Consider the following 27,075-nt stretch of genomic DNA (forward strand, 5'->3'; position numbering starts at 1 on the left):
TTAGGACCAAGCCCGGGACAGGTCCTGGCCGAGAGCACCGAAGCTGCGGCTCCTCACACAGCCACCAGAGGGTGCTGTCCAGCACCGCCCCTCCACTCCCCTTCTGAAAACCTTCCGAGGCTCCCCGCGGTCCTCAGAATACAGGCCAGCTTCGTAAACCCACTGACACGCTGTGCATGATCTGGCCGCTGACCTTTCCAGCTTCACCTTGCTCTCCCTGCCCTGTGCTCCAGCACAGATGGCTTTTCTCCCCATTCCTCGAGAGGACACTTAATGCATCCGTGGGCTTTTGCGATCACTGCCCACTTCTCAGAGGCTCTCCCATTCATCTGCACCGAGAGAAGCCCAGTGGTCCCTCAGGTTTAATAAGCATCAGCTCAGGTGCTGAGAGAAGCCGTCCAACACCCCGATGAGGTTACGTGGCCCTCTGGCACCCTGGTGTCCTGCACTTCTCAACAGCACTTACCACGGATGGAATTAGACCACTAATTCTGCCGTGGCTCGTCCACTGTGTCCCCAGCTAGACCAGCAGCATCTGAGCTGCCATGTGCACTGCTGGCCCCCGGGCCCACACAACGCCCCACTGCAGTTCAGTCTCGGGATCTCACTCTTCCTGGCACCTGGGAGGGTCGCGCTTTCTGCTCCCGGTGAGAGCCTTTAATTGTCAATGTGACCTGAGCCTCACAGCCCAGATGGCAGCTGCTCCCTTAGCTGGGGTCCCCTGTGAGGGACACAGGGAAGCAGCAGCCCCGCCACCCATCACCTGTGTGACTGTCACCTGCTCCTCAAATGCCCCCACACACCTCAACACACTCAGAAACACACAGGGACACACAAACACACATGTACGGACATTTCTAGCACCTTCTAGTGCCTGGCATGTAATCGGTACTCAGTAAATATCTATTTAGTAAAACAATCGATCATTAAATGAAAAAATGACTAAATCAATGATGTGCTCACTATGCTGGGTGCTGGAGGAAACCCCCAAACACACAAGTGTCTTGGCTTAGAGTTGTCACTTCATACCCCCGAGGGGAGGCTTTGCGGGCAGGTGATACAGAAGGGCTCCTGGGGTCATGGGCCTGGGAGTGGGGGAGCAGGACGGGACGGGATGAAGCCTGAGAGCGTACGATTTCATGCCCAGTCCGGGCCTCAGCCTGACCCAGCTTTATGTGTCACATGCATGACTCACACGTGATACACATGGAAGTGCTTCAGGAAAGAAAAACACCTTAACAAGTCTGCCCTGAATATGGAAAGCGAAGGGAGAGGAAATTACGTGGCCAGCTCTGTTAGCATCGGCCAGAGTCTGCGGGCCTCAGTTTCCCCTTTACAGATGCACAATGACCCAGGGCCTGGCCCGCGAGGCCTGCTGTGAGCCTCAAGCAGAGGACTCATGCCATCAGTCATGACCATCAACCACCACGCTGCGGGCACTCGAGGCTGCCCTGGTACAGCTTCTTTCTGGTTGCTGTGGGGGGCCATTCATGGCGTGAAATTAACCACATACCTTTCTGACTGAGGCAAGTGGCATTAAAGCACAATCGAGATGAAGTGCCAGCCTCTGGCCAAGAACATCCGCCACGCGTACTCTGCCAGTCCCACCAGGATCTGCCCCGCAGCTAGGCCCCTCTGCTCCGCTTCTGGTAAATGAGCGCCGAGTGCCCACTGCGGGCAGGAAATGGCTTGCAGATGGTAGGTGGCCAGAGACAGCTAAAAATGGGCCAGACTGGGGTCATTTAAAGGCTCAGTACGTTGAAAGCCTTGAGCTGGCCAAGCCCAGGCCACAGCTGAACAAGCAACAGGCCGGAAGCATGCACTGGGCTTTTGGGGGCTGGACAGTGTCTTTTTAAGTGGAAATGTCAATTGGCTTCGAAAAGAAGACTCGGTTCTTGGAGGGAAGCCAGGACTGACCAACAGCCTCAGTGCATGAGCTAACCCAATGGGGAGACCTGCTCCTACGTCGCGTTAGGGATTTGGGGGCCTAAATGGGGTGGAAGAAGCTCTGGCCCAGGAGACGGCGAAAGGCGCAATTCCTTCCTTGCCTCCCTCCATCTACTCACCCTCTCTCACCTTGTTTTTTCCTTCTTTCTTGATGCCTCATTTTTCTTCCCTTCCCCCTCCGCCTCCCTCTCCTCCTGAGTTTTCTCTTCCGCCAAATATTTATTAAAGGCCTACTATGTCCCAGAGACTCTCCTGGGCACTGGGATTCAGCAGTGAATGGAAAGAACAGAACAATCCTGTCTTTGTGGAGTTTACAGTTTAGTGAGAGAGATGAACAAGAAAGTAAGTAAAAACACGTTTTTAAAAAGCGATCTAGAAAACCAATAAGGAAGAAAGGGGGATGTAGTCTAGAGGGTGGGGGCTGGGGTAGGTGCGGAGGTGGCGAGGAAGGTCACTGGAGAAGGGCATTCCAGGCAGAGGGCATAGCAGGTGCAAGGCCTGGGGGCAGCAGCGTGTCTGGTGTGTCTGAAGAACAGCAAGACAGGGTCTTCCCTAGTGGTTCAGCAGCTAAGAATCTGTGCTTCCTCTATAGGGGGTGGGGGTTTGATCCCTGGTCAGGGAACTAGATCCCACCTGCCACAACTAAAGACTCCACATGTCACAATGACAACCCAGCGCAGCCAATATAAATAAAAAGAACAGCAAGGTGGCTCGAGCTTACCCAGTGCCATCCTCTGGACGGTCACAGAACACTCCTCTTTGTCCTACTTGCTTCCTGGTTCTCTCTTGGGGACTCAAGGATAAATTCTGAGCATCTACTTCATGTACAATTCTCTGCTCCATGCTGGGCATTCAGGTGGGAAACTCAGGCAGGATTTGCCCTCAAAGAAGGCATGGACAGATGTGGGTGCCTCAAGAAGTTAACACAGAACCACCTTACGACCAGTTATGTGCCCCCACACACACGTTCAGAAGAACTGAAAGCTGAGACGCAAACCCTCATACACGCGTGTTCACGGCATCACAATTCCCAACAGCAAAAAGTGGAAACAGCTCAAGAGCCAGTGAACAGATAAACCAAGGGTGGTCTGTCCTGACAGTGGGGTATGATTTGGTCATAGAGGAGAACGAAGCACTGACAACAGCAACACCACAGATGAAGCTCGAAAGCCTTGTGCCAAGTGAGAGAAGCCAGACACGGAGAGTCACGTATCGTGTGGCTCCCTTTATGCGAAATGTCCAGAGGAGAGAGACCCACAGAGGCAGGAAGTAGGTGGGTGGTTGCCAGGAGCAGCGGGGAATGGCAAGAGGGAGAAACAGCTTCCTGGGTACAGGGTTTCCTCTGGGGTGAGGGGAATATTTTGGAACTGTGTGGAGGTGGTGGTTTATAACATTATGGACATGCTAAAGGCCACTAGTCACTTTAAAAGTGTTAATTTTATGTGATTTCACCTCAATAAATTAAACAAAACCTACCAAAGTGGGCAAGACTAAACTCCAGAGAGACCAGCTGGAGGTGCTGCTCAGAGGCGGTGGCGGAGGGATGCAGGCAGGGGCAGGGGTGGGAGGAACTTGGGATGTGCTGAGACTTCAGAAGGATGGCCCCCCAACAAACAGAGGAGGAGGAGAAGCCCCAGGTTCTGCAGGACTGGGTGGATAGTGGGGTTCGTCAGCATCTGGAGCACAAAGCCCCTGGAAGCTTCTGGAGGAAGAGTGATGGGCCATCTGTGTGTTGGGTTTCTGGTGCCTGGGCGCCTGCCAGGGTGGGGGTACAGGGTACCACTCACGTGAGCATCTCCCACCCAGTGAGTCGGTGGGAGGACTGCTAACATCTTTCTGGAAAGACAGGCCGTGGGTCCTGTTTTCTGGAGCCGGCCCTCCCCACCCCACCTTCTGGGCTGAGCCCCGAGATCAGAGTGGCTGCTGTCGGCTCAGTGGGCATCAGATGGGGAGTGTGTCTGGGCTGGGTGTGGCCCTGGAGGTTGGGCTTCCTGGGGTGACAGGGGGCTATGCTCGCGTCAGGGGCATGCCCGGGGTCCTCCCAGCTCCTCCAACCTGACAAGCCCCTTCCCTGGGGCTTGTGGACTTTGACTCCATCCATTTCTCTTTGGGGGCAGAATCCAGATGCTTGGGCCTTCCTTAGCTGGATTGGGGCAGAAACGCTGGAAGGGCCCACATGAGGACCCCAGGGGACTGCCCTGATCCACGACCAGGCAGGGGCCCCTGCCTCACGAGGGTCAGCAGGGAACTGGGTCTTGCCGTTTGTAAACCTCAGAAGCCTGAGTGGCCCCTCTAGAAGCCAGGCCGGGTCCACAAACATCTGGAAGCTGTCAGCCTACTTCCAGGCTACACTGATGCCCTTGGCATTGGGAACGCTGCCCTCGGGATGCAGATGCAGGTCTGGGGGTGCAGAGGAGACGATGTCCCTACAGGAGCAGACAGGGGCCGGGGCATGGCAGAAATGTCACGCTCGGCAGCCAAGGGTCAGCTGAGAAGGCAGCTTTTGCTTGGGCACTGTGAAGACAGACGAGCAGCTATTTCAGAACCTTCCACATGGTGCACCAGGCCTCATCTCAGGCTTCTCCCCCGACCTCAGGCTTCATTTCCTCACACAAGAGGCGGCGGGGCGGTGGGGCGGGGGGGTCGCTTCCCTGTGCTTGGCCTTTGTCTGGATGCTCCCCGTATCCCTCAGAGCTCACGGAAACACTGCCTGCCTCCCATTATAAGCTCTCAGACACCCCATTAAACAATAACTCTCAGGGTCTGTCTCCTGGTTGCCAGCCCAGGTGGGTAGGGTGTGTCTGGCTGCTCATGACTGTCCGTGCCTTGTACACGGGGGAAACTGAGGAAAGGACTCGCTGTATCACTGGATGGATCACTAGATCCCCTGAGAAATGGTTTTCCCATTGTTTCTCCTGTTATAAATGCATCCAGTGAAACGTGGATGACAGAGCTCCCAAATTGGCTCATATTTCTGATGTTTTGAGGGAAAAGGAAGTAGATACAAGCAGAAGCTACCTGTCAACATTGAAGCAGCCGAGAGTTGCAGGGGAACACTCGTCACAGCTCTTCAGCTCTTAAACCTTCTGAGGCTTGTACCCTGGGTGGGCAGAGCTGCCCATTAGACTGGGTTTGGGGTGGGGACTGTGGGATCCTGAATCTTCCAGAGAACTCTCCTGAGGTCTCAGGTTCCCAGCTGTGCTCCCAGAACTGTGGTACAGGAGTCTAAGTTTTTTTCAAGAGAGCAGGGGTTGAAAACAGAGGTGTGCATCAAAATGCAGATTCCTGGGCTTTGCCACTTCTAGTGTGAGGTCTGGTCTGGGACCCTAGTGTGGAGGGGCTTGAAGAGCTCTGGCTGACAGGATGGCCTGAAGCCTCTCAAGGGACGACCCCTAAACCTGGAGTCTAGGGCTGGGCAACCTCCACGAACCCCAGCTCGTGTGGACACCACCCACTCCCCACCATGGTGACTTTGCGGGAATGAAGATAACTGGGGACCAGGGTGGCCCTGATTAGCACTGAGACAAGCAGAATGGTCTGACTCATCAACAGCCTCTCTGAAAGCCAGATCTGGAAAATTTATGCAAGGGGGAAAAAAAAATGAAACAAACAAACATGAAAAGAGAGGGGGAAAGTGTTTTTTAAAAGGACTGGAACTAATTTGGGGGTTAAACCCAGCTGCCCACACAGATTCATTTCAGCGTTTCCAGTGTTATTCTATATGATTTATTTCCTGCTAAAGCATCTGACAACTATTGTGTAAACAGTTTCCATTTATCCTGGAAAGGCATCTTCTCCAGCTCTGGGGAGGTCCAACCAGGCCCCAACTTAATCAGAACAACAACAACCGGTTTTGATTTGGAAAGACAAAACCCACAGAAAAACAGAAGAGTAAAACAAATGCTGAGTCCAGAAGGGAACTCGAGACAACCTGGAATGAGTCACTCAGGGCACCACTGGCTCTTGGAAAGATCCAGTTTTGAGTCCTACTGTGTGTCCTTGGGCAAGTTACTTAGCCTTTCTGAGCCCCGCTTTCCTCATCTACAAAATGGGGAGAGTACTTGGACCACCTCACAGGGAGACTATGAGCGCAGCACGTTGTAAACACTTAAAAATAATATTACTTATTATTCTTATAAAGTGAAAACATGGTCAACAGTAAATGACTTTTTCTCCCTACACTTAATACATGGGCTCATTCTGCAAAGGTTCCAAAAAGGAGGACAGCTCCAGGATTTCAGTTGGATACGAGGTCACTTACTGTGAAGGAAACAGGTAAAGATCAGGAAAGGCTAAGGGATTCGTTTGTTCAAGGCTCACAGTCAGCTAAATGCATGATTGTCTTTTGACTCTAGAAGAGTCCTTAAGGGGACCTCTCTGGCAATCCAGTGGTTAAGACTTGGTGCTTCCAAGGCAAAGGGCACGTGTTCAATCCCTCGTCAGGGAACTATGATCCCACATGTTGCACAGCACAGCCAGAAAAAACAGTCCTTTAATCTGAAAGAAAAGGGACCCTCCCTTTGAAATAAGTGGTATGCCAACCTCACCACTGAGTCATTCTTTCAACGCCATGACTGAAAGAGAATATGAAAGCCAATGCTGTGAAGCTAGCTGGAGGAAAAAACTTCCCATGAGCTGATACGGGGGCAGGACGGAAAGCAGGCATGGGGAGAGGGGCTAATACAGGGGCAGGACGGAAAGCAGGCATGGGGAGAGGGGCTTCTGGAAGCGAGTGAGGGGGGCTTTGTGTGCGTGCCGGGGTCCGGGGCAGCATGGCAGGGGGCTGCAGAAGGGCAGCGTGGCCCCTGCCCGGCACAGCTCCAGAGCAGCCACCGTTCTGTGGGATGTGATGCAAGAGGAAGCCCCTGGCTTCGGCCCAGGGCAGCCGGGGCTACCAGGCTGGCCTAGAAGTCCACTCAGGCCATGTCTGCCAGCTCAGCCCAGGCCCTCGCAGGTCAGGGCACAGGAAAGGGCCACCGCCACCTGGGAAGTTCATCACCAGAGCTGGGCACCCCGTGGCAAGAGGAAGCGAGAGGCCAAGGTCTGGAGGCCAGGAGATCAATCTAAGGTCAGCACTGGCAGCGCCCAGCGAGGGCGAGAGGGGGCAAGGGCAGGGCAGGGCAGGCCGGCGGCCCCACGCGGCCCCTGGGCTCCAGCCACGCAGGCAGCAGCCAGGGTCAGCACAACGGGGCCGGTTGGGCAAGGAGAGCCCGGGGTTCCCGGCAGCAGCCCCGGCTGTGGCCTGAGGACACAAGTCGCTCACTCTTGGCTGGGACCTCGGCTGCCTCCTGTTGGGGAGGGGTGGGTGAAGGGTCAGCAGAGGCGGCAGTGAGGACAGGGCAGCTGGGATGACCCCAGTGTCTGGGGAGACACCTGCGTTCCCACCTTTTAGCTGTGATGTCCACTCTGACTCAAAGCCAGGCTTAGCACCGGCACGAAGAGGCCTTGGGATGGGGATGCCCTTCAAATTCCAAAAGCATTCCATGCAAGGTGGACTCAATGGGGTAGCTTGGCTCCTCCCCCCATGTTCATCAGCCCCTCTGCCCTGGGCTTTAGGTTGAGGCCTCCAGGCAGAGAGCCTGAGACAAGGATTTGGGACAATCCTTGTCCCAAATATAGCAGAGATGCTATAGAATAGCATCTATTCATCTATATTCAGCTATAGAATAGCATATAGCAGAGATGCTCCCAGAAAGCACAGCTGAGGGGGTGCAGAAAGGAGACAGGCAGGGGAAAGATGAAAAAGAGAGTGGTCCTGAGCGGGTAGCCTGCTGGGCACCCCGTGACTTGGGGCGAGCCTCTGAGCTGTCCCACGTAAGGGGCAGGACCCAGGCTTCCCACAGCATGCTTGTCCTTCTTTGCCTGAGGGCAGCTCCCCAAACATCAACTCCACAAGGTTACACCATCCTCGTCTGCCTGGGACTGAGGGCTTTCTGGGCTCTGGGACTTTCAGCCAGCTGCAACTAGGTCAGCCTACTCTCTGGCTCTCCTGGGGAACCCTGCTGCACCCCGGACTTGCTCCTGTGGCCAGAAAAACCCCAGATGGGACACAGCAGGTAAGAAGCCATTGGCATGCATCGCACTGGGGAGCTGAGAGGCAACACGGGCAAGGGCATCTAGTAGCATCTGCCCACCAGCCCTGTCACCCCACAAACCTCTAACCACCCCACCTCCTTCCTGCTGCCTTCCCTTATCCACCAGCCACAGCACACCAGCCAGCCGTGACACTGCCCTAACATTCCCAACACCAATGACCTCAGGGCCTTTGCACTGGCTGCTCCCTTTGCCTGGAAATCTATTCCCCAGACACAACCACAGTAAAATGTAACCTCCATGAGGAAAGCTTGTGTACAATCGGTGCAGTATTCCCAAAGCACAGAACAGTGCCTGGAACTTAGTAAACGTTTATCCACTCGTAAGTGAATGAAAATGATCTAAAACAACATGAAGGAGAATGAATGATCTGAGGTGCACCTGGAGACGAGTTTTCAGGCCCTTCCACCCAAGGAGACTGCCTCCCCCAAAGGAAACTGGGGGAGAGTCCTCTAGATGGCTGAGAGAAGGTGAGGGTTCCTGACACCTTGGTCTGCCTCTGCTGCCTCAGGCCCTGTGCGGCCCCCGCGAGGTGGTCATCAGCAGAGGCGTGACCCAGGACCAGGACTTTCATACTTCCCTTCAGAAAATCGGTCTATGCAGAACCCCATCAAACAAACCCCCAAATGTGGTTTTGCCTTACTTAAGCAGGGGTGAGGCATCTAGGCCCAGGGACAACCCTAGGGACTGGGGCACAGCGTGAAGTCCACTGACTTGGACAGCAAGGGGTTTCAGCACAGAGACGTGGAACGCTAAGACCAGAGCTTCTCAAGTGACTGCACTCCCCCACTTGCGGGTCGTAGTCAATGCAGAATCTGAGGCACAAGGTTTGAACGAGAGCCAGAGCCTCTGCATCTCCAACCAAACTCCCAGGTGATGCTGAGGCTACTGGCTTCGAGCCTGCACATTTGGGAAAAGTCTCCCCTCTCTGCCCGAGTCAGGGAGGATTTGATCATCTTGCATGCAGTTGCGACCAGCTCAACAGCGGGGAGGTCTAGGAGAGAGGCGGCAGAGACCCTGGAGTCATCGGCAGTGGGAAGAACAAGGCAGCCTCTCAGACACACAGACCCACGTGTCTGAGTCAGGGTACAAGGTCCGCTGCTGTGACAGAGAGGCCCCCTAATACGTTTGCTTAAACAATATAAGATATTATTTCTCTCACAATCCAGAGGGAGGTGACTACTAGCAGGGTGGTTTTGTGAGCTTTAACACATGATTTTTATCTCTGGATCCAAAGTAGTTGCTGCAGCCCCTATGGTGTCCACAAGCCCAACACTGGGAAGAGGGGAGAGACAAAGGGAGCCCAGGCCCATGCTTTTTAAGGGCGCATGTAAGGACGCACAATGCGTCTGCTCACACACTGGTGGCCAGACACAGCCGTGCGGTCATTACTGGCTGCAAAGGAGGCTAGTGAGTTAGCAGTCTTAAGCCCAGTGAAAACTGAGGCATTCTGTCATTAAAGGAAGAAAGGGGGTGGGTACTGGTGACATCTGTAGGAAGAGAAGTTGTTATTTTAAAACTTAAAGTTATATGAATGATATCCCAACAGCCTTATTAGGCAGAGGCTGCCCACCCCAACTACGTGGATACAGAGTGTGTGGTCAGTGGAATAGTGACCCCCCCCGCCAAAGTCGTGCATGTGAGTGTGTGAGCTTACACGACAAAAGGGACTTGGCAGAGGTCACTAAGGACCTGGAGGTGGGGACAGGGTCCTGGCTTGTCTCATGGGCTCAGTGTCATCATGAGGGTCCTGGCGAGAGGGAAGCAGGAGGGTCAGAGAAAGGAGGGCGGAGGCACGAGCCCTGAGAACCAGGCTGTGAGCCAAGGGACGCGGGCGCCTCCAGGAGCTGGAAGAGGCCGGAAACACGTTCTCCCCGGGGCCTCCAGGAAGAGCGGCCCTGCCCACACCTTGATTTTTGCCTGAAAGACTCACTTCAGACTTCCAGCTTCCAGGGCAGTAAGAGAACACGCTCGTGTGGTGTTCAAGGTGTTGGGTCTGTGCAGTTTGCTAACAGGAGCCATGGGAGACTGTGCCGGAGAGAAACATCCCTACTGCTCAGCTGGGGCCTCTGGTTTGCGTCCACAGGGCCTGGGGCTCTTTACTGCTCCCACAGACCCTGCTCTGACTTAGACTAGACCTTCAGCGGCCTCAAAAGACCCCTTTTTGGAGCCATCCTCAGCAAGCACAGCTTAGCTTTCGCTAACTGATGATGATCATAGGTAACCAGGATAAACCCAGGCCCCATGGGGCTCAGCAAGTCCTCAAAGTTCCCGTCAGTCTCTGCCTTGCAGCCCCCAGGGAACTTCTGAGAGAATACCTGAGTGCACCCAATCCAGAGGTCCCTGCAGGGGCCCCAGACACCACCCTCTCCTCCCTGTCCCCTGATAGAATGGCTGGCCTCACCGACTGCGCCCCCAGGCCAGGCTCCGTCTCCCAAGCCCCAGTGTCTGCTGTCACCTCAGGACTCATGGCACCCAGTGGACCACAGCTCCTGCGCCCCCGACCCCCAGAGGGGCCCACGATCCTCTCTTGACTCCGAAAGCGCAGGTTTCTCTCACTCGGCCTCTATCTAGAGGCTTCCTAATGAATTCTATAAATAAGTAATCTTTTCACAAATATGTGACCTTCACCAAGGGTTTCTTATGCACAAGGCGCTTTGCCCAACACGAGCTGACCTCCACGGCCTCTAAGCCTCACGGCCATCCTTCAGAACAAGGGTGTCATTACGCACCCCCCGCCCCTGTGGCAGGAAGGAAATGGGTGGAGAGGCCCGGTGCTCTGCCAAGGTCACCTTGCTGGGAGGCAGAGGAGGAGGCTGGACCCCGGGGCTGGCCAGGCACAGTCTCCTGTGGCTCCACCACTCTGGTCTGTGGCCAGAGCTGCCTGCAGAGAACATGTCCTCCCGCTGACCTGAACAGCCTGTCCACATCTGCTTCCAGAAGGGTGGCCCTCAGGGTCCCCTAAGGCCACTGCCCTCTTTCCTGATGGGAAGATGAACGGAGCTGGCGCTGTGTGCTGGTGGTTGGGCGGGAGGCAGAGAACTCGGGGGCCAGGAGTGATGAATCAGCAAGCATGCGCACAGCCCAGCCTGAGGGTCAGGTTCTTCTCTGCCAAAGGACACGTGACCTCCCTCCCTGGCTGGGCTGGGAGGCTTTGCTTAAACAGCATCCTTTCAAGAAGCCCACGGAGGGACCATGACAGCACCACTTTCAACTGCGGTGACGTGGCTCTCTCCTGCTGTCTCGGAAACCTGGGAAACACTGAGGAGGAGGAGCAGGCTGGCTGGGAGCCCAGAGCTCAGAGACTTAGTTTCTCATCTGTAAAATGGAGCAACCGCCTGTTTCCTGTGTCCAGGTGCTAGAGAGGACCAATGAGGTCATGAAAGAGGAAGCATTTTGGAAACTCACTTGTGCTTTTTTAAACACTTTGGTAGAGAGCCTGTGACAGGCCAGGCTGGGGAGGGGACTTGCTAGGGGGACCACCCTGCCCTCCAGGAGTTTTCAGCGCGGACAAGAAGGCCCCCAGACCATCACAGATAGGCCCAAGAACCCAAAAGTACCAGGATATCCTGGAAGACCCCAGGGATAGGAGGGAAGCTGAGGCTGGAAGGATGAGTGGGCAGAGAGCAGTTTGACTCTGCAGAAAGAGCAGTCCTGGAGGCAGTTGGAACACAGATTCACCCCCAGACTCCCGGCCTTCAGATCTCCACTGGTCACTGAGGAAGCTCCTCAAATAACCAACAGGGATCTGAGGCCCAGGAGGGAGTGACCTGTCCAAGGGCACATGGCTGGGACTGGTGGAATCTTCCCATGACAGCCTGTGCAAAGGCCCTGGGGTGTGAAGGAGTGAAGTGACAAGTGTGTCTCGGGGGCTTGGTCAGGTTGTGAGACTTCAGGGCTGCCCCCCCACCCCCGAAGTTGAACTCATGCAATGGTGACACGAAGATGTAAGCAGGTCCCAGCCAGAGGTGAGGCTGGGGACAGAATTGCTCGGTCCCCGTGGGAAGCACACGTGCCGGGAATCCCATCCATCCCCTAGTGGCTCTCCTCCTCCACCGGTCGGGGGGAGGGAGGGAAGACTTTCTCTCTGGCTGGGCATGTGGGGCTGCCTCGCCCCTTGGGACTCTGCTTGGCCCCGTCCCTCTGGACAAGCATTTGGAACAGGGTGGGGTGACTTCCTCCTGGAGATAAGGCTCGGGCAGGCATCCCTGGCAGCTGCGGCAAGGACAGCTGTGGACACAGAGCCTGGTTCCCTGAGCCTGGAGATGCTGCAATTTTCTGATGATAATTGAGCCCGAAGCCCCCAAAGATCCTAGGGGCTTAACCTACCTCAAAGACTGTGTGATGTTTTCAGACGAACTGCAGCTGGAAAGTCTGCAGCCTTTACAAACACAGCCCACAGTTCGGCAGGCTGCCCTGCTTTGCTGTGTTATGTAGGCCTGACCTTGAGAGGGGCCGGGGCAGAGCCTTTGCTTGCAGATGGAATGCAGCTCATGTTTCTAACCTGTTTTGCTTTCTTGGGAAAAAATTAAAATGTTCACAGGTCACTCTTTCCCTCCCTGCCCTCATTAACAATAAAAAATAGCCTTAGGGCATCTGATGGGGAAAACATAGCTTTTTTAAGGAGCTCTTTTGGGATATAACTCACAGGCCACACAATTCACTCTTCTAAAGCACACAGTTGCATGGGTTTCAGCATATTCAGTCATGCAACCATCAATACAGCGACTTTTAGAGCATTCCACCACTCCTAAAAGAAACCCTGTATTCTTAGCCATCACCTCCAACCCCTCCACCCCTGGCAACTACTGATCTGTTCTCAGTCTCTACGCATTTTCTTTTGGACATTTCACATACATACCATCACACAAGCTGTGGTCTTTTGTGTCTGGATTGGGCTTCCCTAGTGGCACAGACGGTAAATAATCTGCTTTGCCATGCTGGAGACCTGGTTCAATCCCTGGGTTGGGAAGGTCACTGGAGGAGGGAGTGGCTACCCACTCCAGTATTCTTGCCTGGAGAATTCCAAGGACAGAGGAGCCTGGCGGGCCACAGTTCATGGGTTGCAAACAGTGGAACACGACTGAGAGATTAATTTCCTCTCCTTTTTTTTGACCTGAACATAATGCTTTCAAGGCTCATCCCTGTTGCGGCCCGTGTCAGTGCTTCGTCCCTTTTTACAGGCAATAGACACTATTCCATTCTGTGGACAGACTATGTTTTGCTATCCATACATCTGCTGATGGAAATTTCGGTTTTTTCCACTTTTTAGAGGCTGTGAATAGTGCTGCTACGAACATGTGTGTACAAGTTTTTGTGTGAACCTAACTCTTCACTTCTCTTGGGTACATAAACAGAATTGCTGGATCATATAGTAACTCTACATCTAACTTTCTGAGTAACAGCCAGACTGGGAAACCATAAAGTATTATAACTTAAATGAAGAATTTATTAAAAACTCACTAACACTTGCTGAACACTTACTCTGGTCAGGCTGTCACATGTGCTACGGTTACTGCAGCCCCACGACAAGCTTGCTCGGTGCGTACTGCTTCTGTCCCCGCTACAGGGCAGGAAGCTGGGAATCAGAGACACTGAGTCACTGAGGAGGTGGCCCAGCCTCTAAGTGAGGAGCGCGGACATGAACCCAGGTAGTGGGCTCCCCTCCCTCCTGAAGACCTGGGACAGGCGGCCTGTATTGCAGAGTCAGGAGGACTGGGCTTCTTCTTTAGCCAGAGATGTTCTCATGTTGAAGAACTAACAACCCAAAGACCACTTTCTAATTCCTCCTCCTGGGAATCAGTCAGAGGCTGGGTCATGATGCTGTGTGGCCATAACTGACTCATTCATCCTTCACATTAACGGTCAACCTGGCCCAGCTCGGGGAAAGGCCTGCTGGGCCGAATCCCTGCTCCAAAACCAACATCCCTGCGGTAAACAGAACCCAACCAGGACTCTCTTCCTTACAGCAGCTCCGACACATGACATTACATGAACCAACGTTCCCATCTTGCCTGCTTACCTGAAAGCAGTCATTCTTGACCCTGAGCTGAGCAGAATCCTGAGGGCCATAAAAACCCAAAATGACCAAACCACCTAAGTGTCCATCAACACATGAATGGATAAAGAAGATATGGTACATATATATACAATGGAATACTACTCGGCCATAAAAAAGAATGAAATAATGCCATCTGCAGCAACATGGATGGACCTAAAGATTATCATACTAAGTGAAGTCAGACAAACACCATATGATATCACTTATATGTGGACTCTAAAATATGATATAAATGAACTTATCTATGAAACAGAAGCATACTCAGAGACACAGAGAACAGACAAGGGGGACGAGGGAGGGATGAATTGGGAGTCTGGGGTTAGCAAATACAAACTATTGTTTATAGTCTGGATAAACAACAAGGTCCTATGGTATAGCACAAGAAACTATATTCAACATCCTATGATAAACCATAATGGAAAAGAAAATGAAAAAGAGAATATGTTTGTATAACTGAGTCACTTTACTGTGCAGCAGAAATTAACACAATACTGTAAATCAAGTATACTTCAATAAAATAAACTGAAAAAAATTGCTGGGCCTAACCCTCTGAGAGTCTGAGCCTATGGGTCTGCGGTGGGCCCGAGAGTCAGCAAGCTCCCAGGCGAAGCTGACGCTCCAAGTCACTAAGTCATCAGGTGTATCGGGGCTGGTCCACACGGCCTGAACAAGGTGTAAAGTGCTTCTGTCTCTACTTGGGCAAACCTGCCCGTGAGGAATGAGGCTCCTGCTGCACTTGGGACCTTTGTATCCTTGCCTGATGGGGATGCACAGAGGGTGTGAGAATTCACTTGGAAGGAATAAGAAGGGCTGTCTAGATGGGGTGGGCAGGAGTTTCACAACTTATCAAGGTACCAATTCGGACCCCTGCCTTTGTATTTGTAAACTGATCCCTGGTGCTCTGCTGCCCCCCAGTGGTGGGCAATTCTGCACCACCTCCTTTGGGAGGTACCCCTTGATTGCTGACTGTAACTGGGGGTGCCTGCTCCCTGACCCCAGAACCAGGGTCCTCGAACTTGGTTTTTCTTGGGAACTGATCTGTCGTCAGTCATTCACACTTTAGTAAGAGTAAGTGTAAGTTCGAGTCCTTGTACTTCGTTCCAGGGGAGAGTGCCACTTAAACTCCAAAGCTCATACTGGAGGATAGGAATGCTTCGCTGCTGGCTTTAAGTTTTATGTACCAGAGAAGGACAGATAGGGTCCTTCTGAGAACAAAGAGCAGCTGTCTCCTCTGACCCTGGAAGGCAGGAGAACCTGGCCGAGGCCCTGCTCCCAGCTCTGGGAGCTCCAACCTGGAGGGGCGGGTGTACACTTCGCACTGGCCTTGTGAGAAGCCCACCTCTGGCTCTGGGCTCCTGCCCCGTGCTCAGGGTCGTCGCTGTATCTCACAGCAGCCCTCCAGGGCCACAGGTACCAGCGGGGGCTCAGACAGGCTACTGGGTTTCCCACCCTCACAACCGGCCAGTGAGCAGCCTGGAAGACATGTTGAGTGGTTGGCCCTGGAACTCTGTGGACCCGGAACTCAGGGGGGCAAGAGCTAAAGAGGTGTGGGGTGGCCCGCACGGTGATGGCACTTAAAGCTCTTAGAAGGTGGGTCTAAGAGCGGGGAAGAGGCCCAGGGTTGGGCACAAAGGGAGAAGGACAGGAGCTGGCAGGAGAGGCCAGGGAGGGTGCGGAATCGTGAGGGGTGAGGACTTGCAGGTGTTGACAGGCAGATGCCAGATGGAAGTGTGTGGTCTCAGAAAACCGCACCATTTGATCAGCCACTTCACTGGCTGTGGGCCAAAGCCTGACTGCTTGGAGGCAGGGCCAGGGACCCAGTCTGCGACTCCGTCCTGGGGGTAGACTTGAACTCGGGCATCTTCCCTGTCCTTCTGCTTGAAGGCCAATTTGGAAGGATGTGGCCACAAGTCAAAGAATGTCTGGGGCAACCAGGATGGAAGGACCCTCGCCTGGATCCTCCCAAGCAAGCTGACCCTGCCCACACCTTGATTTTGGACTTTTGGCCTCCAGACTGTGGGAGAATATATGTCTGCTGATTTAAGTCACCCAGTTTGGGTAATTTGCTATGGCAGCACTAGGAAACTAATATGACATGGTATCTATGTATCTATACACGTGTGTGGGTGCTAAATTGCTCCAGGCTTGTCCAACTCTTTGTGACCCTGTGGATTGTAGCCTGCCAGGCTCCTCTGTCCACAGGAGTCTCCAGGTAAGAATACTGGAGTGGGTTGCCATGCCCTCCTCCAGGGGATCCTCTCGACCCAGGGATCTAACCCACAACTCTTCTGTCTCCTGCATTCCTTACCAATAGAGCCACCTGGGAAGCCCTTTTATCTTCATACATACATAAATACAAAATAGCCTCTCATGTATATATATATCACGTATCATATAAAATGAGAGTTTACTATCTCCACCAGTGTTTTTCAAAGTGTGGTCCAGGGATCCCCTATATTGTCTGGATACCTCATCAAACATGAAAATCCCTCCCAGACCTCCAGGATTAGGCTCTCTGGGTGTGGCCCCCAGCTGGCTATTTTATGTCAGCTTTCCAGGTAATTCTGAAGGACCTGGAGGCTGGGACCCCAGTGGCCCCTGGATGTGGTCATGAGGGTGACCTGAGGGCAGGTGGGAAGAGATTCCTCACCAAGGGCCCAGGAACGCATCCAAGGAGAGCAGGAGGGACAAGGACGGGCTGTTCTGTGGACGGGAGGTGGCCGGCGTCCCTTCCTCGAGGCTGGTGTGTGTTGTGGGCCCAGAGGTTTGGGGTCACGAGGACCCAGCCCTGCCCCCGCTGCAGCTGCCTGCCTGAGGAGCCAGGAGCACAAAGGCTGTTTGACGTGGGCCCTCTTAACGTTTCGGCAGCTGCTCCGTGTCAGGCTGCTCCAGGAATTCCAGGGCCCAGGAAAGAGGTCGGGGCTGACATCCCAGGAGCAGCTGGTGGGATGGCCACACGCCCATCTGGAAGGTTCGAGGGCTCAGGGAACACTTATGTAACCGGCCTAGAGGGGAAGTTGGATGTAAGTTAGCTCAGGGGCTGAGGACAGCCCACAGAGTGGGCTGAGGGTCTGGGCAGCCCCTTCAGTCCAGTCCCTGCCACAAGGACCCTCTCTTATCCCTCAGGCCCCCCACAGTCCCCACAGGCTCCATGCTGTCAGGGAAGGAAGGACAGAGGGGCGTGTGTGACCTCCCCGTTTGCCCTGTCACTCACAGCTTGGCAGAGGGCTGCACAGAGTAGCCGCTCACAAGAGTTTGCTGAGTGAACGCATGCACACATGGACAGTTTCTCCTGGGGGCGGGGGGCGGCGCCGCTCGGGGTTTCTTGGCGGGGGTGTCTCTGACCAACAGCTCAGCATCCCGAGATATTAGTAGAGATGCAGGTTCCTGGGCGCCACCCGGATCTCTTAAATCAGAAACTCGGTGGGTGGGTGACAAGCTGTGGAATCTTCAGGGGTCCTGCTGCTCCCAGGTGTGAGAACCACCGTGCAGTGTGGTGATGGTCATCCTGGCTGAGTGCTAGATCACCCTCAGAGCTCACAATACAAAACCAAGCCTAAGTTCTCTGCAGACTGGCTGAGCAGAGTCCCTGGAGGGGCCAGGCATGAGCTATGTCCAGTGATCCTCTGGGGCAGCCAGGCTGTGACCCACACGGAGCCTGCGAAGTGACACGGATTCAAATTTGGATTCTAATCCTGGCCCTGCCTCTTGACAGCTGAGAGACTTTGGGCAACCAAGTAAAAGGCCCCTGCCTCTACTTCTTCATGAGAAAACAGGGGACAGTAAGTAACAGGTGTCACGGAGGGGAATGTGTCTGTCTCTGTCTTGTGTTTCCAACAGCATTTGGTACACAGTAGGTGGTAGGACAGCACTAGTGTTCCTACTATTATTATTGCTGCTCTTATTACTACCGTGACTATGATCACTACTATTTCTACTGCCACTATTACTGACTACCGTCACTATCATCTTAACTACCATTATCACTGCTATTGATCCCTGGGTCAGGAACATCACCTGGAGGACTAAACGGCAACCCACGCCAGTATTCTTGCCTGGAGAATCCCTTGGACAGAGGAGCCTGGGGGGCTGGGGTCGCAAAGAGTCAGAGGCACTGAAGCAACTCAGCATGCGTTGTTACTGTTACTATTAATACTACCGTCATTGTTGTGATAACCACTGTGTTACTATCATTACTAATATTTTTATCATTGCTAGTATTAATGTACCATAGTACCATAACTATTATTATAATAGTACCATAACTATTATTACTACATTGCTATTATAATTTCTATTCTGGCTACGGTTAGTATTATTACTATTAGTATTTCTGCTACTATGACTATTATTGCTCTGCTACCATTTTGTCAAGGCAGAAGCACTCTGTCTTCCAAACTTCTTCAAGGAGAGACAATCACCTCTTGCGCAGGCTGAGATTTGGACTTTTGGAACAGGAACCTGACTAAAAACCCGACACTTTGCAGGACCAAAGGGATCAGGGTCCTCCCGGGTCTCCAGTGCTACAGTGTGCGGCTGCGCCGGCAGGGAGGGAAGCCCTTTGGAAATCAATGGCTGGAGGCTGCAGAGGCCTGGGGCGCAGCCTCCTCCCTCCACATCTGCATTTGGGGGTTAATCTCCCTGGAATGGGGCCACAATCTTCCCCAGACAGTTAGGGGCCCCCCTGCGCCAGACTCAATCCTTCAGGCTCACATTTTAAAACGTTTCTTATGTACACCCATGGCGGATTCAAGTCAATGTATGGCAAAACCAATACAATGTTGTAAAGTAAAATAAATTAATTAATTAAAAAATAAATAAAAATGAGATGACCTGACAAAAAAAATAAAAATAAAACGTTTCAACCTTTTGTCCTGCCCAAGCAAACGGACTGAATTTACAGGGAAGGCTGCTTCCAAGGGGCTCTTCCCAACCCAAATCCTATCTTCCTGGGGCCAGACGTGAAACAAAACAGAGCACCTCTCCGGCCCTTTGAAGCCAGGGAAGGGAACGCCTCATTTTTTCTGAAAGGCCCAAGTACTGCGGGAAGATGTCGAGCACATGCAGCTGTGATTTGCTTTGCAAGTTTTCTTTGGGAGAAAAGGAGAAAACATGACATTGAACTTACAAAAGAAAATGACAGTGAACTTCTAAAATTCGTAATATCACACACCTGGATTTAACAAATGGAGCAAAAACTTCTTTCAGAGGTGATGAGGGCTGAGCCTGGCTGGCAGATTCTGATGGAAACGGGAGAGGTTAAGCTATGGAGTGCCAGCTATGGGAATTTTCCTGCTCTGACCAGCCAGACTTATTCTCTGGGAAAAAATGAAACACTACCTCCATCAGAGGCTGGACTGTCCTAGAACTGATGAAATACACATCACTGTTCATGTGTGGTTTTCCCTATTTATTGTATTAGTACATGGTCATTAACAATTATTTGGGAAATAGAGAAAAGCAGAAAGACGAGAATCCTGTGTGCAGAGAGAACCTCTATTAAATCTTTGGTGAATTTCCTTTCAGTCTTTTTTTCTGTACATTTTAAAACAAGGACAATATTGTACTGTAAGCTATGTTTTGTACTTTTTAAGTTTATGATGACAAAGATTTTTATTTCCCCCTCTCACATGAGTTACCTGGATGAGCAGCCACCACCTGGCCCAACTTCTCTGAACCAGACACCTGGAGGCAACTGTGACTCTGACTTCTCCCTCTGCCCAAAACCTGTGAACCACTGAGTCCTGTCAGGATAGTCCGTTCAGTATGTCTCAACCCATCCACCTCTCCCCATGCCCTCGGCCGAGAGAGTGGCAAGCACTTTAGAAATATTTGGCTGAGGCCTCTCAACAGAGGTGGGTGACAGCCTCCTCCCTGGCTACCAACCTGAACTCCAACAAGCCATTCTCCACTGTCGGCAGAATAAACTTTCAAAATGCAAATCTGATCACCATCACCTCCTGATTAAAACCTCAACTGCTGTAGCCAATTGCTCTTAGCATCAACACCTGACTCCTTCTCCAGGAAGCCTCCCTGACGGCACACATGACCACACCCCTGCTTCATAGCACCACATACCTCCCCCACTGACTGCCATTCTCACGGGTGTCAGCGGGCCCACCATCCGGCCTCCCTGAATCACCGCGCCCTGGGAAGCTCTCCATCACCAGTGCTCAACCAAGAGCAAGCACTCTGAGAACACATTTGCGTTAGATGAATGAAAGCAATCCATAAACAAAGTACTGGAGCATCCTTATCATTCACATCTTGTTTTAGGGTATGTGATCACCCAGTGCAGCATATCTCTATACGGCCACAAAATTTTGGCATGGCCATCTTAAATGCTGAGGATGGCATGACCACTCCAATGTCATTATTCAGGGGAGAGATCTGGTTCTCAGTCTACAGAATTTCTAGGGAAATAGCCCAGCAAAAATAACTCAGTCTGTCTCAGGGACTGGGGACCAGTCCCTGAAAATCCTGTTAGTTATCTGCATCCTTGCCTCCTGGGCATGGAAGGAGGGATGTCCCCTCTCCTGGAGTCAGGAGATGCAGTGGTGCCGTGACCATGCTAATCACTGAGGACCATTATCAGTGACGGAGCCGCCTGGGGCCATTTCGAAAGGCAGCTGCCCAGGTGAGCTGAGGCCACAGGTCCAGCCTAAACACAGAAGCTGCTAGAATCTTTCCAGGTGCCAGCCTCTTAAATCCCTCTCCCCAACTGTACTCTGGGGTTAGGTCCCTGAAGCCCCTGCAGCAGAGACACACACAGAGGCCACTGTGGGGTGAATGTGGAGTCTGAGACCCATCCCTGCTGACACCTTAGGAGTTTCCTACCATTTCCTAAGGTTTGCCATTCTTATCTTATTGGTTAAAATAATGATTTTCTTCCGAAGGGCAGGTGGTGAGGTTTGTGACTCTCACTTTTGGCAAAGCAACGAGGGGAAAAACAACCACACAGTCTGGAAGGAGAGGAGTCGGCCAGAGAGCGAGACTGGACCTCATTCCTCGGCATCTGGGCCACAGAGGGAGAAAATGAGGTGTTTCAGTCTCAAAACGGCCGTCATTCTGATCAACACCACCGCCGTCCTTATAAAGCTGTCCAGCCCTGAGCCAAGGCTGCAGCACCACTAGTGTCTGTGTTTTAGGGACAAGAAGACGGAAGGAGGCCCAGACTCGAGACGTCAGGCTTCTAAGCGGCCGGGCTGGGCACACAAGTTCCTTACCTGGGCATCTGGTTTGCAGTGCTCCCCCACTCCCCGGACATCCTGGCAGCTCTGGCAGGTAGAAGGCTGAGAAGTTGAGAGGGAAGGTTGAGTGGCCCCATTTTCCCCTTGGAGTGATCGCTCCAATTTCACTATCAGGGGAGAAACCTGGCTCTTAAGACTATGGAATTCTGGGGAAATAGCTCAGCAAAAAGTGGAGACTGGAGACAGCAGTGCCTGAAAATCCTGCTGGTTATCTGCATCCAGGCCTCCTGGGGATGGAAGAGGCAGCCCCCACCCCAGACGTCCCCCCTCCTAGAGCTGTCTCTCCAATTCCCATAGATGTCACCCTTCTCACTTACAGGAAGGTGGGGCAGTGAGGATCCCAGGGCCACCATGTCCTAGCCATGGCACCTTTTGGGGAAGTTAATTACACACCTGGAGCCTCAGTTTTCCCACCTGTAAAATGGGCTCGGGGCACCTAACTCACAGACTTGCTGGGAAGCATTTTTGCGCCTTCTCCTCTCCTAGCTTTTTTCCTCTTCTTTCGGTTCTTGGCATAAACTAACTCCACCTGGAAGCCTTCCTGCTCCCACCCTGCTCCAGACTACTGGGTCCCTTCTCCCCTTGTAATTCCTGTCCTATGTCTGTTGCTTCCCTGAGGGTGGGGGCAGGGTCTGTCTCATTGATCCTGGGACCACCAGGGTCAGAGCCAGTGCCCAGCATGTAGTGGATGCTTCTGGCATCTCTCGAGCTAGGAGGAGGAGGAGATAAGGACATCCAAACCGTCCGAGCAACGGGCCACCCACCTGAGCACAACCGTCTCCAGCGCCCTGGGGGGCACCAAGGGGGCACGGGTGTGTTTCAGGGCTGGAGGAAGTCGATACCCTGAAAGAGCGCTGCAGGGTTACAGCATGACATCACAGGTTTGGGGCTACTTACTCATTTTTTAGTTATTATTTTCTATAATTTTTTATTTTGGTATAAATTCAACAGACAGGTTGCAAGAATATAAGGCATTCCTGTGTACCCTTCACCCAAATTCACCATCACTGACACTGCCCTGTTCTTTCTCTATCTATATGTTTTCATGTAAATACCATATATATGTTAAGTTGCAGACATCAGCCCCCTTTCTCCCGAAACACTCTGGCGTGTATTTCCCAAGAACATGACTTTCTATCACTTAAATACAATAAAATGATCCAAATCAGGAAATTTAACATCTTACCAGAATATAATACAGGCGAACCTCCAAGATGTTGCTGGCTCGACTCCAGACCACTGCAATAAAGCAAATATTGCAACAAATCATACAAATGTTTTGGTTTCCTGCTGCCTATGAAAGTTATGTTTCCACTATGCTGTAGTCTGTTAAGCACGCAATAACATTATGTCTGAAAACACAATGTACATGCCTCAATGTAAACATATTTCATTGTTTTAACATTCTAATCACCACCTGGGCTTTCAGAGCATCATCCTCTTTTTGCTGGTGGATGATCTTGCCTCAGAATTGATCTGCTGACTGATCAGGGTGGTGGCTGGGGCAGTTTCTTAATATGAGACACCAGTGAGGTTGGCTGTAATGATCGACTTTGGTTAACAGTTTCTCTGGAGCATGCAATGCTGCCCGATAGCATCTGGCCCACAACAGAACTTCTTTCAAAATTGGAGTCAGTCCTCTCAAACCTGTTTTATCAACTAAGTTGAGGTTGTAGTCTAAACCCTCTGTTGTCATTTCAGCAGTCTTAACATCTTCAGAGGAGTGGGTTCCGTCTCACGAGGCCACTTCCATGTCCGTCCGTAAGGAGCAGCTCCTCTCCCGCTCAGGTTTGACCATGAAGTTGCAGCAATTCAGCCACGTCTTCAGGCCCCACTGCTCGTTCTCTTGCTGTTCCCACCACATTTGCAGCTAATTCCTTCACTGTATTCTGAACCCCTCAAAGTTGTCCATGAGGGCTGTGTATTTTGATACTTGAACCTCTTCCCAAGAATCATGAATGTTCTTAATGGCTGTTTCATTGTCTGCACTGAACATCTGCTATTCACTGCAGGACCGCCAAGCACGAACTGAGCTAGAGCTTGTGCATGGTGCACTGCTTCACCGGGCACATTTATGTTACAGAGACGGCTTCCTTCCTTCAACATCATGAACCACTTCTGCGGCTTCCTCACCTCTCAGCCTTCGCAGAATTGGAGAGAGTAGGGGTCTTGCTCTGCATTAGGCTTTGGCTTCAGGGAATGTGGTTGGTCTGATCTTCCATCCAGACTGCTCAAACTTTCTCCGTATCAGCAGTAAGGCTGTTTCACTTTCTTATCATCCATGTGTTCGCTAGAGCAGCCATTTAATTTCCTTTAGTAACATTCCCTTTGCATTCACAACTTGGCTAACGGTCTGGTGTGAGAAGACTAGCTTTTGGCCTGCCTTGGCTTTCCACGTGACTTTCTCACTAAGCTTGTTTCCAGCTTTTGATTTAAAGGGAGAGACGTTTGACTCTTCCTTCCACTTGATCACTGAGAGATCACTTCGGGGTTATTAACTGGCCTAATTTCAATATTGTGTCTCAGGAACAGGAGGCCTGAGGAGAGGGAGAGACAGGAGAACACCTGGTCATGGAGCAGTCAGAATACACACGATGTTTATGAATTAAATCTGCCTTCTAGTATGGGTGTGGTTTGTGCTGCCCAAAACAATTACAACAGTCATATCTAAGACCTCTGATCACCATAACAAATATAACAATAATGAAAATGCCAGAAATACTGAGAGAATTACAAAATATGACACAGAAACAGGAAGCGAGCAAATGCTGTTGGAAAAATGGCACGTGATAGACGCAGGGTGGGCTTCCCTGGTAGCTCAGCTGGTAGAGCATCTGCCTGCAATGCAGGAGACCCTGGTTGGATTCCTAAGTTGAGAAGATCCCCTGGAGAAGGGCAGGCTACACACGCCAGTATTCTTGGGCTTTCCTGGTAGCTCAGTCGGTAAAGAATCCGCCTGCAATGTGGGAGACCTGGGTTCAATCGCTGAGTTGGGAAGATCCCCTGGAGGAGGGCATGGCAACCCACCCCAGTATTCTGGCCTGGAGAATCCCATGGACAGAGGAGCCTGGCGGGCTACAATCCATGGGGTCGCAAAGAGTCAGACACGACTGAGCGACTAAGGACAGCACACAGACGCAGGGTGACCACAAATCAGCAATTTGTAAAAAACAGAATATTCACCAGGCACGATAAAGTGAAGAGCAACAGACCAAGGCTGGCCTGTACTACTGCGGTCTCACAGTATTAATGCATTTGTATACTCTAATATACCTCATTATGCCTACCCAACCCACAGCTCACTCTCAAGGTCATCTCAGCGACACCTCCAAGAAGGCTTTATTTCCTGGGTCCAGGACTCTCCAGAGACCTAGTCCCCTTCACTTTTCCCTCTATTTTAGCCAGAATCACTGAAGGAGGAAGGCAGGGTGAACATGAGGAAGGAGGCCGTGCAGAAACGAATCCTCTTCTCTGGGCTAAGCAGCCTTTGGCTTTGGCTTGAGTTCCCCCAAAGGGAACTCAAATTCTTCCCTTTCCATCCATGCAGGCTCCAACATCTTCCAACCACACGTCTTCACCTGCAGCCCAGGGCTCCTGAAACTGGAGAAAGAGGCCAGGCTTGCACGGACTTCTCCTGAACTAGTCTGGTCAGTTTCGCATTCATTCATTCACTCACTCATTCGTTTATCCACCTGTTCCTGGTATGATCACTTCTTGCTCGGTTATTTTTATAACCATTCACTTGTTATTGTGATGTTATCAGACACATTTACAGGGCTTTCTTTGCTATTATCCATCAGCCTTTATTAAATAGTCCAGTCCTTTATTAAAAATTGTTTTAAACATGTTACACAAACTATCTCACTGACTCCTTGTGATCACTCTGAGAGATAGGAATTATTATTGTGCCTCTTGTACAGTTAAGGAAATGGAAGCACAGAGAGGTTAAGGAACTTGCCCAAAGTCACACAGCTGGAAGAGACCCCACCAGGACTCTAACCTGGGGGCTTCTCATTCTTCAGTTAGACTCCCTTGTCTGATGATACAGATGGGGGGTGAGCGGCGGTGAGAGAGGCCTCCTCCAGAGGATCTTCCCGACCCAGGGATCGAACCTGGGTCTCCCACATTGTAGGCAGACGCCTTACCGTCTGAGCCACCAGGGAAGTCCTGATGGTCACACGGTTGGGGGATAAAGACAAGCACAGGCACCTGTGAGGTGGGTCTCCCACTGAAGCTCAGAGAGGGTTCTGCAAGGCCAGCTACACTCAGCAGGTGAAGTGGAGCCGGGGTCCCCCCAGGTCTGGGGTTCTGGCGTCCATCTGGCTGCTGTGTGTCCCAGCGCCGCAGCCACGGTCACAGAGAGGCAGCTGGTTCTACAGGAAGGTCTGGCCAGAACCTGGTTCTGCCTCTTGTTAGCATGACTGGCCAAATGATTTACGTCGGGCCTCAGTTTCTTCATCTGACAAGTGGGCCTGATAATAGTTCTTAAGTGTTGGCGTTGTTGTGAAGACAACCCACAGCATCTTAGCAGGCTCAGCTCAACAAGGAGTAGCAAATGGGGCCCCTCATTTTGACACTGCACCGTGAGTTACCTTCCTGAAGCAAGTTGGGGGAAGACTCGGGAAAGGAGGGAGGGCAGGGGGTGGCAGTATGGTTTGAATTAAGCTGTTTATATGCACCCCAGTTCAGTGACAAATGGCTGTAGTGACGGAGGAGCATGGTTTCAATTTTCCATCTGGGAGCAGACGTCTCGCGGCTCTGCCAGCCTCGTCCGGAAGTGGGCAGGTCATCCCAGCAGCCGTGGAAGCCAGGGACGGTGGCTCTCCATCCGCATGCCCACTCCCAGCCAGACTGCACTGCAACCAGGCTGGTGGGGGAGGAAAACCGTCCTTGCCGACCCCACTCGGGCCTCTCTGGGTCTTCTCACTATCCCTGGACAAAGCGCTGGGCCACACTGGGCCTGGTTCCTCATTGGTAAATGGGGTATTGTGGGGTTGTGGTGAGGAATAAACAGGGGATGCCCATGAAGTGTAAGGAGTTGTCCAGCCACCCACTCCTATAAGGAAACTTGACCTTTCGATCTCAAGTCCTGCCCCACGTCTAGTAAACTTGGTAGAATAAAATCAGTCATTCGGGGAAAAGCATACTGGTTTTCACTATTGTTTCAAGTTTAAATTGGTTCATTCAGAAGGCCCTGCTTCTCCTTGAGGTGGCATTTAATGGCCTTTAAAAACGGAATCAGAGCCCAGTCCTCCTTGGCTCAGGTCCCACTCGCGTCCCCGTTCCTCTGGAGTTGAATCCCAGCCCTTCCCATGGCCTCATGGCCGCCCTGACCCACCTTGGACTCTGACCTCCCCTGCCCCTGCCCTCCCCCCTCCGGCCTTGGAAGGGTCCCTCAGACCAGGCACTCTGACTCCCCAGCACCCTGGGGCTTGCTGATGCCTCCGCCTGGGACGCTCCGCCCCCCATCACCCGTGTGGCTCCTCCCCTCTTTATAGCACCTTCCTGGCCACTCAGGGTAGAACACCGACAGCCCCTGTCTCAGTGCTCCCCGCCCCCTTCACAGTTCATCTTGATAGCACTTCTCACCAGCTGACATACAACGTGTGTAACTTAATGCCTGCCTTCCCTACAGGAAGGCAAGCTCCATGTGGGAACAGACACATTTGTATCTGTTGTTTCTTCATTGGTGGTGTCTCCAGGACCCAGACAGTGCCTAGCACA

This window comes from Cervus canadensis, chromosome 18, assembly GCF_019320065.1.
Source record: "Cervus canadensis isolate Bull #8, Minnesota chromosome 18, ASM1932006v1, whole genome shotgun sequence".
Lineage (NCBI taxonomy): Eukaryota > Metazoa > Chordata > Mammalia > Artiodactyla > Cervidae > Cervus > Cervus canadensis.